This window comes from Mustela putorius, unplaced genomic scaffold (genome assembly GCF_011764305.1).
Source record: "Mustela putorius furo isolate JIRA1106 unplaced genomic scaffold, ASM1176430v1.1 tig00003907_pilon_pilon_pilon:0A:0A:0A:0A, whole genome shotgun sequence".
NCBI classification, from domain to species: domain Eukaryota; kingdom Metazoa; phylum Chordata; class Mammalia; order Carnivora; family Mustelidae; genus Mustela; species Mustela putorius.
The window spans coordinates 1,750,787-1,772,161 of NW_025422055.1; the positions used below are offsets into that span (position 1 = coordinate 1,750,787).

At 39.0% G+C, this 21,375-nt stretch overlaps 1 protein-coding gene across 2 annotated transcripts in view; it reads right to left on the reverse strand.

Moving 5' to 3' along the window:
- Positions 1-21,375, reverse strand: part of MARCHF1 (membrane associated ring-CH-type finger 1) — a 318,555-nt gene that overhangs the window by 33,987 nt on the left and 263,193 nt on the right. The window lies entirely within an intron of this gene.

Sequence of the window (21,375 nt, forward strand, 5' to 3'; positions counted from 1 at the left end):
TAAATAAGGCAGTGTTATTCCTTCAAATATGTCCTTTTAAAATTTTTTTTCTTTTAATTTTGAGAAAGAGAAAGAGAGCATATGCAGGGGAATGGCAGAAGGAGCAGGCTTCCTGCTGAATAGGGAGCCCGATGTGTGGTTAGATCCCAAGACCCTGGAATCATGACCTGAGCCAAAGGCAGATGCTCACCCGACTGAGCCACCCCGGCCCCTAATTTTGTCCTTTAAAAAAATTGATTTGGCTATCCTATTTTCTTTGCATTTCAATGTGAATTTTATATTTAGTTTGACAGCTTATTTTTTAAAAGCCTGCTGGGATTATTTTTAAATTGGGATTGTGTTAAATCTATAAATCAATTTGGGGTGAGGGAGAATTGACCACAATACTGAGCCTCCCAATCCATGAGTAAACTAGATATCTCCATTTATGTTGGTCTTTAATTTCTCTCAGTAGTGTTTTGTTGGTTTCATTGTATGGTATTGTGTTTCTTTTATCAGATCTATCCCTAAGTATTTAATAATTTTAGTGCTATTGTAAATGATGTTTTTAACAATCTAATTTATTCTTTTTTATTTTTAAAAAATATTTTATTTATTTATTTGACAGAGAGAGAGATCACAAGTAGGCAGAGAGGCAGGCAGAGAGAGAGGGGGGAAGCAGGCTCCCTGATGAGCAGAGAGCCCGATGCAAGGCTTGATCCCAGGACCCTGGGATCATAACCTGAGCCGAAGGCAGAGGCTTAACCCACTGAGCCACCCAGGTGCCCCTTAACAATCTAATTTAAAAGTTTGTTATTACTATATGGAAATAGAATTGATTTTTATATATTGATATTTTGCCCTGTAATCTTGCTAAATTCAGTTAGTAGTCTAAAAGGTTTTTGGAGATTTCATTTGATTTTCTACATAGATAAATAAAAATGTCACCTGTGGACAAATACAGTTTCCAATTTGAATTTTTTTTCCTTGTTTTATTACCCTTGTTAGAGCCTTCAATACACTGTTGAATAAATTTTACTTTTCTTTTTCTGACTTATTTCACTTAGCTTGATACACTCTAGCTCCATACACATCATTGCAAATGGCAAGATTTCATTCTTTTTTATGGCTCAGTAATATTATATATATATATATATATATATATATATATATATATAAAATGGAATATTACTCTCAGGAAAAAGAAAAATGCCATATAATTTCATTCATATGTGAAATTTAAGAAACAAAACAAATGGGCAGTGGTGGGGGTGTAGCCAGAGAGAGACAAACCAAGAAATAGACTCAACTATGGAGAACAAACTGATGGTTACCCGAGGTTAGGTGGGTGGGGAGAGAGTAAATGGATGATGGGGATTGAGGAGGGCATTTGCTGTGATGAGCACCAGGTATTTTATGGAAGTGTCGGATCACTATATTGTACACTTGAAACTGATATTACACTGCATGAAACTAACTGGAATTTAAGTTAAAGAATTTTAAAAAGTTTTCTTTTAAATTAAGAAGAGACACTACACTATTATACTTCAATGAAAAGTTTTTAAAATGAAACAATATACCATGAATGTCCCTGCATTTCATTTTTAATGGCTGCATATATGCTATCACATAGCTCAACTGAAGTCTCTGGAACCAGCTCACTATTAGAAATTTTGATTGTTTTGGGTGGAGTATCTAAATATTTCTACCTATCCTAAAGTCCTGCAGATTTTTTTCTTATGGTTTCTTCTGGAAGTATTATTGTTTTAGGTTTTACATTTGTTTGTTCACTGTTATAGCTAATGCTGTGCCAAGAATTCATGTAGCAAAATGTTGTGCATATCCATGATTACTTCACGAAGGCCAATTTTTAGAAATAATGTTTGATGGAGACATTGTATGACATATTTAAGACTTCCGGTATGTGTCAAATTTGCCCTCTGGGGAAATTATCTCACTATGAGCATGTTTTAAATGCCAATTTAAGAGGATAAAATTAATATTAGACTCTTCAAGTGTTCATATTTTGAATTGCATATAAGATGGAATAGTGTGTGTGTGTGTGTGTGTGTGTGTGTATGTGCGTGTGTGTGTTTATGGACCATTCGTATTTCTTTTTGTACTGCTTTTTCCCATTTTTTTTTCTATTGGCTGCTTATATTTTTGATTTTATATGTTTATTTCCAGTGGAAAAACAACTTTTCTTTGCTTCTCTGGAAAGCAAAGACTTGCTTACTGCTTCATGGGCAACATTTTAGAAAGCATATTCTACCTTTCTCTGAATGTGAACTCTTTTTCATCTTCTGTAAATTCTTCAACCCTCTGAAATACAGCTTTTGAAAATGTTACTTGGCTGAAATTTTTGGCTTTTGCCCAAATGCATGACCACCTCCTAACTGTAGGTTGACTCTGAGTGTTGTCGGCAGCATCTGACACTGCCTGATTCTTCCAACTTCTGTGAAGCCCTTGGTCTCAAGAGTGTCATCCTTAACTGGTCTTTTGGCCCTTTCTGGCAGCTGCTGTTCAGCATTCTCTGCCGGCTCCTCTTGACCACCTGCCCTACATCTCGGTCCCCGGGGCTCCGTCATCATCCATGTTCTCATCACACCTTCTCACTCTTCACTGACTCATCTGAGTCTGAGGCTTCCACTAGCAGAGATATCCCGATGACGTCCACCCACACTTCTTCCCAGAGTCAACCTCTCTCAGACTCACTCTTTTACTTGTGGCTGGTTCACAGGCATCTCAAGTTCATGTGTCCTGACTGGATTTCTCCAGATTTGCGCATCTGCATGTATACTCTTCCCTGGTTAATCATGAAGCCCTTCACCCAATCACTCAAGGCAGAAAGCTTCAGAGACATCACAGACTGTTTCCTACACCTTATCTCATAGCGTCAGCTCTAGTAGCTCCCTAACCAAACCCTATCAAGTTCCTCCCTCTCCATCCCCTCAGTACTGCTTTACTTGAATCCATATTGTCTTCTAGCTTGCCTCTTGTGCCTGGCTCACCCAGATGGGCAATTCATTCTTCACACATCGCTGCAGAGAGATCTTTCAAAAGTACACAGATGTTAATTCATTATATAATACCCTTACATGGGAAATGCCCTTCTGGATAAAGTTGAAATTCTTTATCAAAGCATCTGATATAACCTAGCACTTGCTTTCTAAAGATTTTTTTTTTTTCATGTATTTGAGAGAGAGAAAGAGAGAGAGAGAGAGAGAGAGAGTGTGTGTGTGTGTGTGTGTGTGTGTGCAGGGGGAGAGGCAGAGGGAGAAAAAGACACCTGCTGAGTCAGGAGCCCTACAGGACAGGGGCCTGGATCCCACAACCCCAAGATCACAACCCTGAGCTGAAACTAAGAGGCAGAGATTCAGCCGACTGAACCTCCCAGGCCTCCCAACCTGGCACTTACTTTCTGTTTAACTTCAGTTAATATCGTTTTAACAATAATATTAATACCTTTACATTGTTAATTTAATTCTCAAAACCTCTCTATGATGGACATTCAGTTATTATTTCCACTGTAGATGAGGATGAGAGGTTGAGAAATTTACCAATGGTTATCCTTTCTGGCAAAGCCAGCTATTTTCAATTTGTGTGAATTATTCATCTTGTGTGCATTTAACTGTACTGTTTTCTTGCATAGAATGTCCTCAACTATTAGTATCTCACAGTGAGATCTAGTCACCACTCATTACCAATTTCAGCTCCCTCCATACCTGGGAAACATTTCCTAACAATCCAGGCAGACGTGATCACTCCCTATTCCAAACCACAGAGGTACTCTAGGATAATGCTTAAAACCCCTGACTTGGGCATAACATTGATTTAAAACTGAATCCCAGCTTTACTGGGTAAAATGGAAACTTTAGTTGATTTATCCTCTCAAAGCCCCAGTTTTCTCACCTGTGACATTATGATAAGAACACCTATTTCGGGTGCCTTGATAGCTCAGTCAGTTAAGTTTCTGTCTTAGGCTTGGATCATGATCCCAGGGTCCCGGGATCAAGCCACATGCCGGACTCCCCACTCAGTGGGAAGCCTGCTTCTTCCTCTCCCTCTGCCTGCCGCTCCCTCTGCTTGTGTGCTCTCTCTCTCTCTGTGTGTGTCAAATAAACAAATAAAATCTTAAAGAAAAAAAAAAGAACCCCTATTTCATGTTTCTTGGGAGGGTTAAATGAGGTTGGGTACAGCAAAGCACGTAGCACAATTCCTGGTACCAGTAAGCAACCAGGAAATCCTGGCTGATTATTGTGGTCATTAATGTAATGCATCTTAGGGTATAATTACTGTAAATGATGTGCACCTTTATCAAATTTACTTAATTGTAACCCAGGAGGAAAAATGTCCCTAGGGCCTCAGTAATCTGATAGTCTATGTATTTGTTAAAATATTTATATTTATATACTATAAATTATTTAATTTACCACATTTCTCTCTCTGTTTTGGCTGCTAATCCTTTGGAAACAAATGACTCTTCCCATCTAATTAGCATACAGGACCTATGGTTTGCATCTTCTTTATGTTTGCCTTCTGATTTTACTTCACTCACTTCTTTTTCCTACAACCTCCTTAACCGTTGGCTTTCTTTTTTGGCACATATTTCTATAAGCAGGCTCAAATCCTTTGTGCATTGTGACGGAGTGCTAATAATTTCTGAGGGGTAGAACAGAAGAGGGCTGAGCTAAGTAACCTAAAAGGCTTTGTAGATTGACGTTTGAATGCCTCATCTGTCAAATCACAATAATGGAAAGAAAATAAAGTCAATTCTTCAACAGTGGCTATGATAATTTGTACTATTTTATATGGATAAAATTCTTCAGTTTATTGAAATAAGAATGGCAGCTGAAAGGAGCGGAGGTATGTTTTATCTATTAAATGTGCAACATGAAAATGCTCTGAGCCATTAAAGCCCATAAAGAAACTTCATTTAAAGCCATATATTTGTGTTCTGAAACCTTTGGGAATCATGAAATGAAAGACGGCTACCTTTTATGCAATAGACTTTTGAACAAAAATGTAAGGAGCAGGAAGTCTTATAAATGTTTGAAAAACTAACTAGAAACCCAGACCAACAAGTACTGAGTGTTTAAGAATTACTTCCAATCACTGTGTAAGTTAAATGTAGCCTGTGAGTTGTATTGCCAAGATTGGGTTAAAAATGAAGTATTTAGATTTTAAACCTCAGAAAGAATCCAATTTTCTTGTTAATAGTGAACTAGTAAAGGGAGTAAAATGATCCTTACTGTCCTTTCATTGGGATTTTCTTTTAAACCAACCAAACAGCTCAGATCTCTGGGGGGACACTTTCCCTCATGAGGTCAGTTTCTGAGTTCCTGTGTGATGCTGGTTTAGTTTCTCAGAGTGTTGTGGAGTTATCCCAAATCACGTGGAAGAACTTTCAAAACTGGGCCTTGACTCAACAAGGGAGAAAATATACAACAGGTGGGTGATACTAACATCAGAAAATACTTTGTCTTTTAAGTGATTTAATTTCACAAACCATGAAAAAGCTGTTGATTGCAACCAATTTACATAGAAATTAGTCAAAATATGTCAACATTGTTAGTAGAGCTTCAAAAATCTAACTGCTTGTAGCAAAAAACCTCACATGTCCTGGAAATGCAGAGAGAGGACACAAATGCTATGAGATTATTTTAACTTTAATGCTTTAATACACACATTATCCCTCAAGTCAAATTCTTTGACTGTAATGATGTGATATCTTCTAAAAAGTAATAGCTTTGTGCATACAGGGGATGTGTTTGACCCTGTGTATTATAAAAGATGATTATGATTTAAGGTTTGCAACACTGGAAATGGTTTTCTAGAGGAGAGAAAACATGAAGTGGGTTGCCTTGACAACATGGGCTGGTTGCATCAAGAAATCCATGGCAATTCAGGACCTGGCATTTCAGGATTGCAAACCATCTACCAAATTATGTTAAAAGAAAACTAATCTACTACCTAAGGCAGTGTTACCTGACCTATGAAATACTAGTTCTCACTTTTATCATGAACCTTGTTAAAAAGCAGATGAAAAATCTAGGTGGGCAAGACATTCAGTCAGAAAAGCAGGAAAAAAGCAGCACGTGCAAGGGTTCTTTCTATTCAAGAGTCTGCCCTGTCTCCTCTAGACCACCCCGCCCCCAACAGAAGTCCAGGAGTTCCTGCATGTTCTCTGTAAGTCTATTCTGCTAAGGAAAAAAAAAAAAATGCCTCTTGTCCTGTTTCTTTTGATTTCCACAGAAGTCTCCCACAGAGCTCCTCCAGAAGGGGGGATATCACCTGCCATATTGCATAGTCTTAAATAAAAAGCAAAATATAGATAACTGCAACAAAGTTAGTTATTACCTAATAGAAAACAAAACCTGTTAACATACGTGCCCTTTAGTCCAATTATCTTGGCAGACTGAGGAGAGATTTATCTGTAAATCATCAAGCCTCTAACACAAAGCCTCTTTTAAAAACCTACACTATTGAACAAGCTTGTTTCCTTCCCCCCCAGCAAGCACCACTTTGTGGCACTGTTCTAATGACACAATTTGGATACTCTGCTTCTAAAAAATCAGCATAAGGTGATTTTGAAGAAGGAGTTTGGATTTTCCTTTCATAAATGAGTTTTTGTTTAGAGGTAAGCAGAGCTATGCTTTTCTTTGACTTCAACTGCAGTTTGGATTTCATGTTCAGTAGAGTCTCATTCATCTGATATTAGAGATGGGCCATGAGTGAAGAAGACAGGCTGTGTGGCTAGGCTGCTCTTTCCTTTTGTGTGTTCTGCCTCTAAGATCATGGAAGGGATTTGGGACCCAAGAGACATGTATTAGGAGCAGAGGAGTTGCCTCTGTAATAATTAAGCTGAGAAACACTAGCCCCAGCTCCCATGAGCTTGGATAGTATGAATGGGTAGACAGGGACAGCCCAAACATATGCAAGGCCAAGCACAGTGTGCCACTGAGCATGAAGGCTAAGAACAAACAAAGGTCTTGTCCAAATGGCATGTATTTTCTTTCTCCAGGATAACAGACAGGAAACTTAACAGATAAGCCATCAGCTACATTAAAGTCCAAGGTTACTCGTGAGGCTCTGTGTCCCTGGGAGGCAAAATCCAACATTCCAAACTAATGAATAAGGATGCCAAAAGATGCACAAACACATTGCTTTTTGTGCAAATCTCTAGAAGTGACAAATGTATAAGAATAGCGTCAGCCATGGCTCACTGACTAAATTCCAGGTAGCAAGTTGAACATATTATTTGGGCAGTGTGCCAAAGACACAGTCATGGACAGCTTCTGATTCAACTATAAACATTAGACTTTCTCAGTCAAGATAAGAATATCAACAGATGGATGGATAAAGAAGATGTGGTCCATACATACAATAGAATATTACTCAGCCATTAGAAAGGATGAACCCACCATTTGCATCAACATGGATGGAGCTGGAGGGGATTATGCTAAGTGAAATAAGTCAAGTAAAGAAAGACAATTATCATACGATCTCAGTCGGATGGGGAACATAAGGAATAGTGCAGAGGATCACAGGGGAAGCAAGGGAAAACTGAATGGAAAGAAATCAGAGAGGGAGACAAACCACGAGAGACTCTGGACTCCGGGAAACAAACCGAGGGTTATGGAAGGGATGGCAGTGCGGGGACGGGGTAACTGGGTGATGGGTATTAAGGAGGGCACGTGTGGTGATGAGCACTGGATGTTATAGGCAACTAGTGGATCATGAACACTACATCAAAAACGAATGCTGTACCATATGTTGGCTAACTGAACAACATCGTCATCATCATCACCATCATCATGAGAAAGAGATAAGAATATCAAAATCCAAGCAGTACGAAGCCATAACTTGCCTTCTTAAGCCAAGTCCTTTAACCTTTTAACCAGCTGATACGGTAATCTGCACACTTCCATGCAAACACTTACGAGATCACAGGACAGCAGGAATCTTGTCCAAGAAGACAGAACTCTTTCTCCAACGATTTCAGTTCTCATAACAAGTGGGCCATCTGGCCTTTGATTTACTTGTGTGATCACACATAGGTCAGTCTTACATGGAGGCTATTTGACTGACAGATGTGAGTCTATCTTGTGGTCACATTGAAGAAAACCTCTCTTTTAGAGAAGACAGTAGACACATCTAAATAAAACCTGCATTTGGTGAAAAGCAACAAATATGACACAGTAGGAAATCTTCCATTCTGGTCCCTATTTTACACAGATGTGTATTTTTGAATAAGATGCCTAATAATCTTTGGGTCTTGTGTTTTTTTCCTTGTAAAACAAAATGTTAGATTTGGTGGTTTCCAATCTTTCTTCTGTAGAGGCCAAAGATTTATTAGAGTTTCAGGAACTATCAGAGGTTAAAGGGGAATGAAGAACAGGAAGGATTCTGGGTCCCCCTTTTATTCCTTTTCTCAGTGGTCTAATCAGAGTATTTTGGCTTTTACCTCTTTGTTATTTAGTCTTTATTTAACATTTTAAAACAAACTTTTAATTTTGGAATAATTACAGATTTATAGTTTCCCCTAATGTTCACATCTTATATTATCATGATTTGTTTGTCAAACAAAGGAACCAACATTAGGTACATTAATTTTAACTCAGCTTCAGACTTTATTAGGATTTTACCAGTTAGCCTACAATTTCCTTTTAAATGTTAGTTAGATACTGTTCCCTGATTAAAGTTCCAAGGCTATATTTCACAGAGTTTGGAAAATATGGAAGAGATGTAAAAGACAATCTAGTACCTACTGGAGGCTTTCTTTCTGATACCGTCAGAATGATTTAAAGTTCTGAGCTGGGAACAATTTTCTCCTTATGTGAGTAAATGCTGCAGGAGGCGTGGTTCTAACTGGCATCACCTGGGAGTTTGTGAAGAAAAAAAATCTCATGCCTCACCGGAGGCCTAGTGAATCATCAAAACTTGATTCATATTTTCAGATTTATTTAAATAAATCTACAGGAAATATTCATTTTAAAGAATACATAGAATTTCATTTTATGACAGCCTCCTGGTCTCCCCTGCTGCACCCTTCTATACCATCATCTAGAGACAGTCATTTAAAATACACTGGGTGATGCTTCTGATGTTTACCTCTAACATTTTATGTGATATGCTTCTATTATGTAATTTATTTTATGTAATGTGCTGCTATTGACAACTCATTGATATTTATTAATATGATTGTTGATTTAATGCTGGCCAGGGAACTCCTCCCTCACATTCATACTTCCAGGGTAACTGTATGGCTATTTTGGTTATATCACATAAGAAATTATAGTATATCTATGTAAAATGGTATTCATTAAGAAGTCAAGTATGACAAATCAAAACCACAATGAGATATCACCTCACACCAGTCAGAATGGTTAAAATCAACAAGTCAGGAAATGACAGATGCTGGCAAGGATGCGGAGAAAGGGGAACCCTCCTACACTGTTGGTGGGAATGCAAGCTGGTGCAACCACTCTGGAAAACAGCATGGAGGTTCCTCAAAATGTTGAAAATAGAACTTCCCTATGACCCGCAATTGCACTACTGGGTATTTACTCTAAAGATACAAACGTAGTGATCTGAAGGGGCACGTGCACCCAAATGTTTATAGCAGCAATGTCCACAATAGCCAAACTATGGAAAGAACCTAGATGTCCATCAACAGATGAATGGATCACGAAGATGTGGTATATATACACAATGGAATACTATGCAGCCATCAAAAGAAGTGAAATCTTGCCATTTGCGACAACGTGGATGGAACTAGAGCGTATCATGCTTAGCGAAATAAGTCAAGCAGAGAAAGACAACTATCATATGATCTCCCTGATATGAGGAAGTGGTGATGCAACATGGGGGCTTAAGTGGGTAGGAGAAGAATCAATGAAACAAGATGGGATTGGAAGGGAGACAAACCATAAGTGACTCTTAATCTCATAAAACAAACTGAGGGTTGCTGCGGGGGAGGGGGGTTGGAAGAAGGGGGTGGGATTATGGACATTGGGGAGGGTATGTGCTTTGGTGAGTGCTGTGAAGTGTGTAAACCTGGCGAATCACAGACCTGTACCCCTGGGGATAAAAATATATGTTTATAAAAAATAAAAATTATAAAAAAAAAACAGCAAACAAAACAAAACAAAACAAAAAGTCAAGTATGGGTCTAGAGGAGTGTTTTTCAAAGTGTTGTCTGGGGACCCTTTTGAGGGACCCTTTCAGGTGTCAGAGTTATTTAATAATAATTCTTAAAGATTTGTGAATGGTGAGATATTACAGAGGGTGTGTCATGTACGATCAACAGACAGAAGGCACAAGCAGATATGGGATTTCAGTTGTCTTCTATTAGGCCAGGCATGTAAGAGATCTGTGAAATGTAAACCAATGTAACTCTTCTCATTAAATATTTTTGTGCTTTGGAAAAATATAATTTTTCATAAAAATAGATTTACCTTAACATGCAAATGTTTCTTGTTACTTTTAAATGATTTCATAAGTACATATGTGAATATATCTAAGTTTCAGTTTCTAATATGGTAGATATTGATAGATATAACCCACATAAACCAAAGCTATTTGGTGTCTTCAATAATTAGTAAGAGTGTAAGAGAAGGCCACAAAGCTTGAGTAATCAATATATTTCTGTTGCATTTTGAAGATAATGTCCTTTCATCTCTTTGCTTAAGATGTACCTACCTTATTTTTTTTATATCTTTCACTGTATCTATGCAAAGCCTTTTAATTTTATTTCTCAAGCAAATCGGATATCCTATCAAGCTGACTTTTTTTTCCCCCCAGGGACCTCTAACCCTGAGACTTCTACTTTATTGTCCATTCTGAGCTGGTCACTGTCTTGGTCTCTCTCTCTCTCTTTTTCTTTCTTTTTTCACTCCTGCTCTCCCCTTCTTCACCCTTCCCAGGGGTGATTGTTTCCAAATAGTTTAGAAATGTTTAGTGCACAGCCTTTGTCGTGGAGGCTCCTCTGCTCCCAACCCCCGCTATGTTGCTTTCTTGTACTTCTCCAATCCTCCAGTTTTTCCTGTATCAAGCCCCTTATTTTGCTGAAACCCTCCCTTGAAAAGTTTCCTAAGAGGGCATAGGAAGTAAACTTTTAGAGTCTTTGCATTGCCTGAAAACCTTTATTCTATTCTTATGTTTTATAGGTATACCTGTTTAGTACTCAGGTTATGGTTGAATATTTCTTTAGAATATTCAAATTCTTACTGCGTAGTCTCCTAAGCATGTGTGGTTGAGCAGACCGCCATAACTCTGATTACAATGGAATTCATCAGAAGCCCTTTGAAAGCTTCCAGAATTTACCATTATTTATTCTTTGTATTCTGAATTCTTACAATTTTTACCTTTAGCTAAGTCTTTATTCATTTGTGCCAGATAATCATGCCCTTCATTTTTCAGAAGCCTCCTATATTACTTCTTTGATAATTTTCTCTGCTTTGTTCTTTACTCTAAATATCTGGGAATTCTATTTTTCTTTTCTTTTCTTAAAATTTTATTTGACAGACAGAGATCACAAGCAGGCAGAGAGAGAGGGGGAAGCAGGCTCCCTGCCAAGCAGAGAGCCTGATGCGGGGCTCGATCCCAGGACCCTGGGATCATGACCCGAGCCAAAGGCAGAGGCTTTAACCCAGTGAGCCACCCACGTGCCCCATTTTTTCTTTTTTTAATCTGAGAATTTTCTTAACTGAATTCTAGACTACTTTTATTAAGACCTTTAAAAAATTTCTTTGCTCATTTTTTGCCCTTTTATTTTAGTTTCTGAAATATTTGCTCGACTTGCTTTTTTTCCAAGTAGATGACTAAATGCTTTTTATTAGGTAATTCTAAGGGATTTCTTAAAATCTATGCTTTCTTGGCTTCTAAATTGATGGGAACTTGAAATATAAATATGCAATTTAACCAATTAAACTTTCTTTGTCAAGTTCTGATACGAATCCTATGGCAGTTTCCTGAAGAATCCTTAAGACACGCACTTTCTCTCCCAATGAAGTCTTTAGGTATCACTTGGGTTGTATGTTACAAGTTTTAAGCCTGACATCCTCTAATTTTCCCCAAAATCTAAATGTTTTATGAAGGAGATAAATGTTGGCCCATAAAGAGCAAGACTTGTTAATTTGTCATGACTTTGTTTGGGGTGTCTCGTTGTATGTACGTATGTATGTACGTATGTATGTATGTATGTACGTATGTATGTATAGCATGAGTTGGGGAAGGGGCAGAGGGAGAGAAAGAGAGAGGGATGATCCCACAGCCTAGATCATTATCTCTTCTGTGAGGTGGTCTGGCTAAGAAGGGCTGGCTGACATGATCTTCGGTCTTTCTGACTCAGCCACACAACTCCTGAGGAAGGTCCGTGATCCAAGTCCTGATCATCAGGAAGATATTTCCAAACACCCGTAATGGGTAGACTCAGGTTAAAAGAGACCAAGCTTAGGGATTAATCTGCACACAAAATAATCATGGCCCGCATCTTCTGTCTCCCCGGGTGAGGCATACAGTTGCACAAATTGGTCTAGGGATGTCCCAAGGAAGAGTGGTCTAAGGGAGACAGGGTCACTAAGTATCCTTTTACCTCTTTTATATTTTTGAATTCCAAATAAAATCGCATTAAAAAAAGAGGAGAGGTCTATCACTTTATACAACTTCAGAGACCAGTTGTCATCTCAAAAGATACTTTTAACTTGAAAATTCTGGGACCATTAAAAAATACTGAGAAGTTGAAATTAAAGTCATTTAAAATTTACAGATAGAGGTAGTTAACCTGTCTTCTCATCATGTTCCAGAGACACTGCTAAATGCTTTACATGTACTATTTCATCAGGTCTCTGAACAGCCTTACAAGGGGGTACATGCTTTTGTTATCTCCACTTAGCACAGGAGGAGACATGGGTATACAGAAATTTAGTCACTTGCTACAATGACCACGATCAAGGTCACAAACCCTGGCAGACTGACTCCAGAGCTCAAGTTCTAGATCATCACACTAGTCAGAGGAGGTAAATGAAAATAACCAGACTATTGGATAAGTCTTCAAAAAAAATATTTCAATGAATCTATTAAAAAGATTAATTACTCTATCAGGTGTTCATAGGCAAACAGCTGCCTGGTACACTGAACACAGCCCTTTAGAAGGTAAGCATAAAATAAGTTTTGTTCAACTATGCCAGGCAAGGCTAATTGTTTTAACATGTTTTATGAACTCCTGAAAAGTTTTCAGGATGTTGATGTGTTTCCTATCTTAATTCTGCTTATTTTATTAATTTGCTCAGCACATTCCCTATAAACTGGCGAACTTTTTTTTGTTTGTTTTTGTTTTTTTAGATTTATTTATTCATTTGAGAGACAGTGAGAGAGAGAGAGAGAGAGAGAGAGAGCACAAGCCGGGTGAAGGGCAGAGGAGAAGCAGACTCTGCTGAGCAGGGAGCATGATGCAGGAGTGTATCTCAGGACTCCTGGATCATGACCTAAACCAAAGGCAGACGGCCAACCAACTGAGCCACTCAGATGCCCCTAAACTTGCAAACTTAAACCAGCATAACTCTTATCTGGATGACTATACATTAGAAATTACTGGGCTACAAATTAATCAATGCATGTACCCCTGAACTAATTCAGCACAGGATAAATAGTTCATTGAAAATGTGCTTGTTACTCTCTTATTGGCCTTAAAGTAAATTCAATCCTAAATACTGATTGAGGAAGACTGGAAAAGTGAACTTGCTAATAACAGAGAGCTGCCAAAGAAAAAAAACACTTTGTAGGAATTCACGGCTTACAAAGTACTTTCACGTACATGATTTTATTCCCCTGTAGAATCCTGAAAACTTGGCAAAGAGGGTGTTATTGCCATCCTCTACCTTCCATTTTTCCAATAGATCCCATTTCAGGACACAAGACTCACCGAAAGCCACAGAAACTTTACTGTGGGTGTGACTCCAGCTTTCCAGACTCTCACTTCTATCCGGCAGAGATCATGAACTCTTGGTTTGTGGGCTGATTCTAGCCTTCAGATCTGTTTTGCTTTGCCTGGATGGTTTTCAAGTTTGAAGTAGTTACTGTTATTTTTAAAAATCAGAAGAGATACATTAAATCTAGAATTTGGGCTTCATCTGACAAAGCAGTTGATTTGGCAACAGGCCATGAGAGATGAGTGGTTATGACTCTGTTTAGAAAAGGCACATCTATTCAAAATGCCATAGTTTTCACGACACCTCATCATATCTCCAGGACTGAAGTATTTGTCATTTATCATCATAAAATCAGACTGCTTCATTCATTTATATAAACTGTTTCCTGATACAAAGTAAATTATCTGTGGGAATGAGCAGCTTTCCACAGACACTTGGTAATTTTTCTCAGCCAATGTGGATGGTGTTATCTGTGTGTGCCTTCCTAACTCTGGTTCCTGGCATTCGTGTAGCAACTTTTTCATCTTAATTTCTTTTTTGAATTGTTTCCCTGATGGAACAATGAGGTAGTTGAGAAATGCAGACTTTTTTCCACCTAGAAATAATTATCTCCTATACTATTTTTAAGTCTCTTTCAAAATATTACAACTAACTTGTTTTCAAACTTCCTGCCTTCATCTCTACCCCACAAGATTATAGCTTCCCTAAGACCCCAAAATTTCCCTTGTTCATCACTGTAATCTCAGCACCAGGGACAGTGACTGGCACTCAGGAAACACCTGGTAACTGACAGAATGAAGTTAGGAGTAGTGAATCCTAACTGAGCATTGCTGGAACCTCTCCGTGTGGTCCCTCAGACACAGCTGGCTGTTGGGATGGTCTTATATAAAAAGAGCCCAGTAGGAGATTACCAGTGTCTTAAGAGATAAGTCACTACCCAGATGCTGAAAAGCTCCGGCTCAAAAATTCGTTAGTGTCTTTTATTGATAAAAATACTCCGTTCAAATTTCAACTTCTGTATTAAACTAGCTTTGCATTTACAGAAACACTAGCTTTCAAGAAAATATAATTATCTTTCTTAGACTCAACTATGCTAATTTGCTTGGGCCTTCAATCAACCTGTTTTTTTTTTTTTTACTGTGCCAAAAAGAAAATGGCTTACAGCCCAGCCCGCCTGCCTCTTTTCTTAGGGTCAGAAATCTTCCAAGTGTGTCTTGGGGCTGCAGAACAGCTTTGTTGTCAAGAACTGCTCGAATCTAATTTACTTTAGCCTTTAACCACCTGCTTGCAACTCGTAAGAAAAAAATGAAGTGTGGTCTGGCCCTGACATCTAGCTTCTACTCACTTTTTGGCACCCCTCCTCCTCCTCAGCCATCCTCAAACTCTCCTCTCCTCTCTCTGCTTCTTTCCTCCTCTTTCTCTTCCTTCTCCCTCTCTTCGCTCCACGTCTTCCTTTAGTCATGCTTTTTAATGGTTTTCTTTTTAAAAATATATAGTATATCTTGTTTTTCTCACCATGATCTGCTTTAAAGGGTAACAGGCAAGATGAAGAAACCACATATGTTCCTTCTTTTAGGACTCGGACCTTGGACTTCTGTTTACTGGGCATCCTGAGCTGGGAAACTGTTTGAGTAGGCAGTTGGCCTGGAGGCTGGCCAAAGGGGAGCCATGGTCTGCTGTGGGGAAAGTTAAAGAACTGTCCTGGGAGCATTCCAAAAAACGAAGCCAGCAGGAAGCTGGATCAAATGGGAGAGGCTCAAGACAAAGCAGGAGGCTCAGCAAGTAAGGGAGAAAAGGCATGAAACCCTGCTCCCCAAAGTTCTCCTCCCAGGTTTATAAATATTCCACTCCCTCCTTAAACATGTCAATAAAAGACAGAGACCCAAACCTGAGTGCAGCTCTCCCTTGAGCTCACTCACCCTCATATCTCCAAAGAATACTCTCATTTGAGTAAACTTTCCTACCTGCACCACTCAACTGTTGTGTGTCTGGTCTCCCTGGGAATTCTTTCCTTCTTTCTTTTTTTTTTTTTTTTTTTTTTTTTTTTAAGATTTTATTTATTTATTTGAGAGAGAGAGACAGCAAGAGAGAGTGGCTTAGTGGGTAAATTTGCCTAATTCAGGGCGAAACATTCCTATGCAAGATAATAAAGAGCACAGTATGCTGAGGCAGTGGGTAGCATAACAATGTGGGAAACAAAAGAAGAGGAGCTACTGGATGGTAGAGAAAGATAGAAAATTGGAAGGGAGATGGCTCCTGAGAGATTAGGTCTCTATGGAGTGAAATCTTTCAGACACCTATCTTATTAAAATGTGGATAATATCACACAAGCATGTTGAGGCTTGGACAACAGGGCCAGACACCATCATTCCAGACAGATGTCAATCAAGGTCTTCCTCATTTTCCTCCTCCTTGTCAGTGAGAAAGAAAGCAACTTGATTTGGTTTAAAATATTTGCTTTGGAAAAACAGTGTTGATTTCTTTGTTCCTTAATTCAAAAAATTAAACCAAAAGTTTAGGAGAAAATTTTTCTTAGATTTTATGCCAAGATTTGAGGAACTGGATAAATGAATTAAGAAATAATCCCAGCTGGGGCGCCTGGGTGGCTCAGTGGGTTAAGCCGCTGCCTTTGGCTCAGGTCATGATCTCGGGGTCCTGCGATCAAGTCCCGCATCAGGCTCTCTGCTCAGCAGGGAGCCTGCTTCCTTCTCTCTCTCTCTCTGCCTGCTTCTCTGTCTACTTGTGATTTCTCTCTGTCAAATAAATAAATAAATAATCTTAAAAAAAAAAAAAAGAAATAATCCCAGCTGAGAGAGAACAATCTTAAATTGGAGGAAAATTTAAATATGGCAGTAATTTAAAACTCAATTGTTATGGCATCTTAAGAAAACCTAAAATGAAACACAAATATAACTTCTTTCTCATTAAAAAACACTCAGTCATAAGATGATGCTTTGGGGAAATCTTTATTTGTAACTGTGTGTGTGTGTGTGTGTGTGTGTGTGTGTGCATATGCTTCTGCACGGTTTAACTGGAAGCTTTTATGCTTTCCATATGAATCATTGTAATACTGATTCCCTCCTCTTTTTTTTTTTTTTTTTTTTGGTTGAGCTTTTGGAAATATCTTTTTTTATTTAATAAATTATTTTTATTAACATATAATGTATTATTTGCCTCAGGGGTACAGGTCTGTGTGATACGCTCCTTTCAACCATAGTTATGTTTCATATATCAAAATACAAAGTATATAAAAGAAGTTCCATCTCCTATGTCCCTGTCCTTGTCAAAATAAAAATGTATTTTTGCAAGGATGGAATTGTATCCTGTTAAAGACTTCAATAGCAAATCTAATGAAAATTAAGTGTTTCTTTTCATACCTAGAATAGTAACACAAAGTGACATTCTTACCAAGCAAAGTGAGGTTATATTCTTCAAGCAATAATTTTCAAAGAGAGAAACAGAACTGAAGTAATATATAATTGGATCTACTAATAAGGAAGTGCTGAGGAGAAATGCTCCAGCCAACAGTGATTATTCAGGAATTGATAAAATCTCTTCTGTGATGCCCTCTGACAAATCCTGTTCTATATTCCCAATTCTCTTTACCTGATGTGCTGGATATCCAGTTGCTAAGTAATATCTTCTTGATTTGCCTAGGTTATACGAATCATGGATAACAAGAGGAAAGTCATTCTGCTATGTACTTGTAGTTACTGTACAAAAAGAAATCCTTTTATATGGACAGTCTCACAAGACCAAACATAGGATGGCGTGCTCTCTTTGAATTACCTTTACCATTCCCTCTAGAGTTACAGAAAATTCTCGATCCCCACACAGCCATCCACTGATTACCATGCCTTTCAAATTTATGACACACTATGGTAAGTAATTCAACTTTCCCCATCCCTCCTGCAGTGGATGCTGTCTGGGAGCTGGGTTTTTTCTATCTGGCTCACTACTGAACACAACTGGCCCATAGCAGATAGTACAGTGAGTACAGTGAATGAGTGACCTGGGCATGACTGGAACTTTCTCAAAACAATCATTCAGAACACAGTTTGCCACTGGTTGGAGTTCACATCTGCCTTGAGGGAGGACTGTGTTCATGGATGGAAACTTCACAAAGAAAGAAGCTCTTCTGCTGCCTAGAGAAGAGTATTTCCATTTTGAACAGACTATTCTACAGTATGGATCCCAGCTTGCTAAAGTCTTCTTGTTTTTGAAATTTTGAAGACTAATCAACTCCTAGTATTCTCTCAAAAGACAAAAGGATGAGGCCATATGATAAATCCTAAGTATTTATTAGAAAAAGCCCGAGACACTTGTATTTTTCATCTCATAATCATTTCATGTTAGACATGCTGGCATTACTCTCTACTCACATTTTAATTTTAATTAAAATATCAATTGCCGTTCTGAGGGCATGGTAGATACTGTTTTTAGGCAACAGGCTTGAGCAATAGAAACTTGAGCAAGGCAGAAGGGCCCACAGTGATGACTGAGCTGACGCAAACAGGCTCATGAAGCAACCCACCGTGAAACAGCCAGAGACCCTAACTGACCAGTGACAACCAGACGCAGCTCCTGAGATGACGAAAAGAGAAAATGTCCTGCATCCCCATACTCCTTCACTTGGCCCTGTAACTGCTGCCCTCACCCCCACCTCCGGGCGGACAGTCTCTCACAAGTAGAGTCTTGTCCCGCCCGCAGCTCCCCTGTGGTGGATTCAGTTTGCTTTTATCTCCTCTGTTCTGCCTATAATGGATTCTTTCACCACCTGCGCCACAGCGTCCATCAGGCCGGATGTCCCACAGGCACGAGCGTGTTACCCCAAGAAAACAAATATAAACAAAACAACCCAAAACAAAATAAAAAGATTTTAGTAGAAAAGATAATGCTCCAGTTGAATTGAAATGCTTTTGTTTTAATGATCTCTGTTGGGCTGGCAGGAAGGGCTACTAAAGATGGCGAAAGCTCCCGCCACAAGACCTGAGCTCGGACAGGAGAACAAAGGCCCAAGCAGGAATCTGAGACCCCCCGCCCCGGGCTCCTGTGGACCAATGGGATCCCGATGAGCAGCGGGATATCCAAATAAGGGAAACTTGCCAAAAGACCCCCGAGCTTTCCCCAAGACCCCTTAAAAGCTCCCTCCTCCCTGCCTTGGGCGCGACTTCCACCACTCTGCTTTGCAGAGTCCCGGAACCTCGCCCGAGGGTGCCCACCTCCTCCCCCGCAACTTTCCTGGCTCGCCTTCTCCTGAACCCTGAAACTTCGCTGGAGAGTGTTTTTAATAAATCTTGCCTTGCACCCACTTTGCCTGGTGTTGTGTTTATCTCGCCGGAAAAAAACTTTACAATCTTTGTTGTTTTGTGGTGTACTTATCTTTTCCCTTCCCGCAGCTATCCGGGAGGAGCCCTTTGCGCTCCGCCTTCTCCCTGAAAGAAGCCCTGAGAAGTCAGGGAAGTGTTGGCTGCAGACTGCGCCACCCCGGGATAGAGAAATTTGTTGTGAAAAGCTTACGTGGTTCATTAGGACAGTGTGATTTTGAAAACAAAACAATTTTCTCAGAGTGTTCTTAATCACTTCAAACTGCACTTGGGGCTCATGTTATCATGGAGGAGAAGATGACAGAGCCAACAGGGTGAGCCAAATGATGAGTGCGGATATTTTTGTGCAAGTATAAAGGAAACGTTATCAAGACTCATACTAGGGCAGAGATTTCCATTGCCTCCGAGCATATGTATTTCTGAAGAAATGAAACAGCAAATCTGCACCCCCCAGAACTGGGCTCTGATTCGAGTAAAACATCCTGGAGACATCTAAACCATATTTGCTGAGGGCCTTTTTTTTTTTTTTTTTTAATCATGTTATTCCAAGTAAAACTGAGAATTAAAAAGGATGCCAAAGAGAGGCCCAGGAATTCTGGAACGATGCCAAAATATTTGTACTCACTAAAACTCTTGCCAATGATCAAAAGAGAACGTTGCAGAACTTCATCTAGACCTGGGCCTTTTATAAACCCAATTTTGTAACTCTTGATTTTTGCCCTTATTGTTTAAAGCAGAAAAGCAATAGCTATGTGAAATGTTGAATAAGGGCTCCTGAAGGAACAGAGACCTGGCAGCAGATTCTGAGAGCAGGGAGAATAAAGACAACAAAAACAGATTAAGGGTACAAGAAAGTGGACTCCGACTTCTCAAAATATGCCTCTTTGGCACATTGATTATTTTAACCTGGTTATTTTAAAAACAGCAGACATGGAAAAGCTTTAAAAGTCCAATGAAAGTTACTGTTTTGTAAGAGACATTTATGCTTATAAGGAAATCTCCATTTTTAAGCGTGTCTCCCTTGCTGTACCTGGAAGAGGTGATTCTAGAACTCTTATCAGTTCAGATGACAACAACTTCAATCTACTTAAACTTACTCTTGCATACTGGTTTTCCTGGTAACCTCCCAGAGCTGGTCTCCTTTCCCTAAGGTCTTCTTTTGTCTTCAGCTGAAGATGGTATCTAGGGTGATGGCTTTGGCCATTTCAGTGAGTTACTTGGTTTTCCTGGTCTCTCCCACGTAGAGATGTTATCAAAGTTTTGCTTGTTTTTCTACTGTTAATCTATCTTATACTGATTTAATTATCGGACCAGATGAAGGACCTAAAACGGAAGAAAGGAAATCTTTTCTGCCCCTATAAAGGGCTTTCCAAACATGCCAGGTTGGCAGATGCAGAATCAAGATGTGAAAAGTAATAAAAGAAAATCTTGTTTGAAATGAAGTCAGGAGATCAGAAGAGGGTAGCTCTCACACGCTGTACTATAGTCATCAACTACAGATCCCAACAGAAATAAAGAACCTTGCAAGTGATGCTACTGTAGCTCTTTATATTTCAGCAGGACCAAGAAAAGGTTTTTCTTCTTTCTCTCCCCTCCCCCACCTACCCGCAGGAGCTCAGCCAATGAGACAGTCACAAGTCCACCAAAGAAAAGCCACTATACTTTGAACTCCAAGTTTACTCCAGTGGACTCTTTTCTTTATTATAACCCTCTGGACTTCCCCTTTTCATCTATAAAAGAGAATCCCTCCCTCTCCTTTGTTCTCTGGACTTCTATGATTTTGCTGTAGATTGCTTGACCCAAACTGCAATTATCTGCTATTCCTGATTAAACCCATTTTTGCTGGTAAAATAACTGACAGTTTATTTTTAAAGTTAAAGATAAACAGCTTTCAATGCTTTGGAGCCAGTTAAGGTTTTTCAACCTATAAAATAAGTGATGTATCCATAGTGGTGTAACTAAGTACTAAGAAAATACATTGGGTAAAATATCCATGGTTAAAAAGAAAGATTTTAGAAAAAAAAATTTATTTCAGAAAGATTTCTTTTGGAAGATTTCCATTGGAAATGGTCTGGATAAAAACTGAGGTTTTGGTGCTTAAAGAGAGAGACTGTCAGCCACTTAAGGCAGCACGA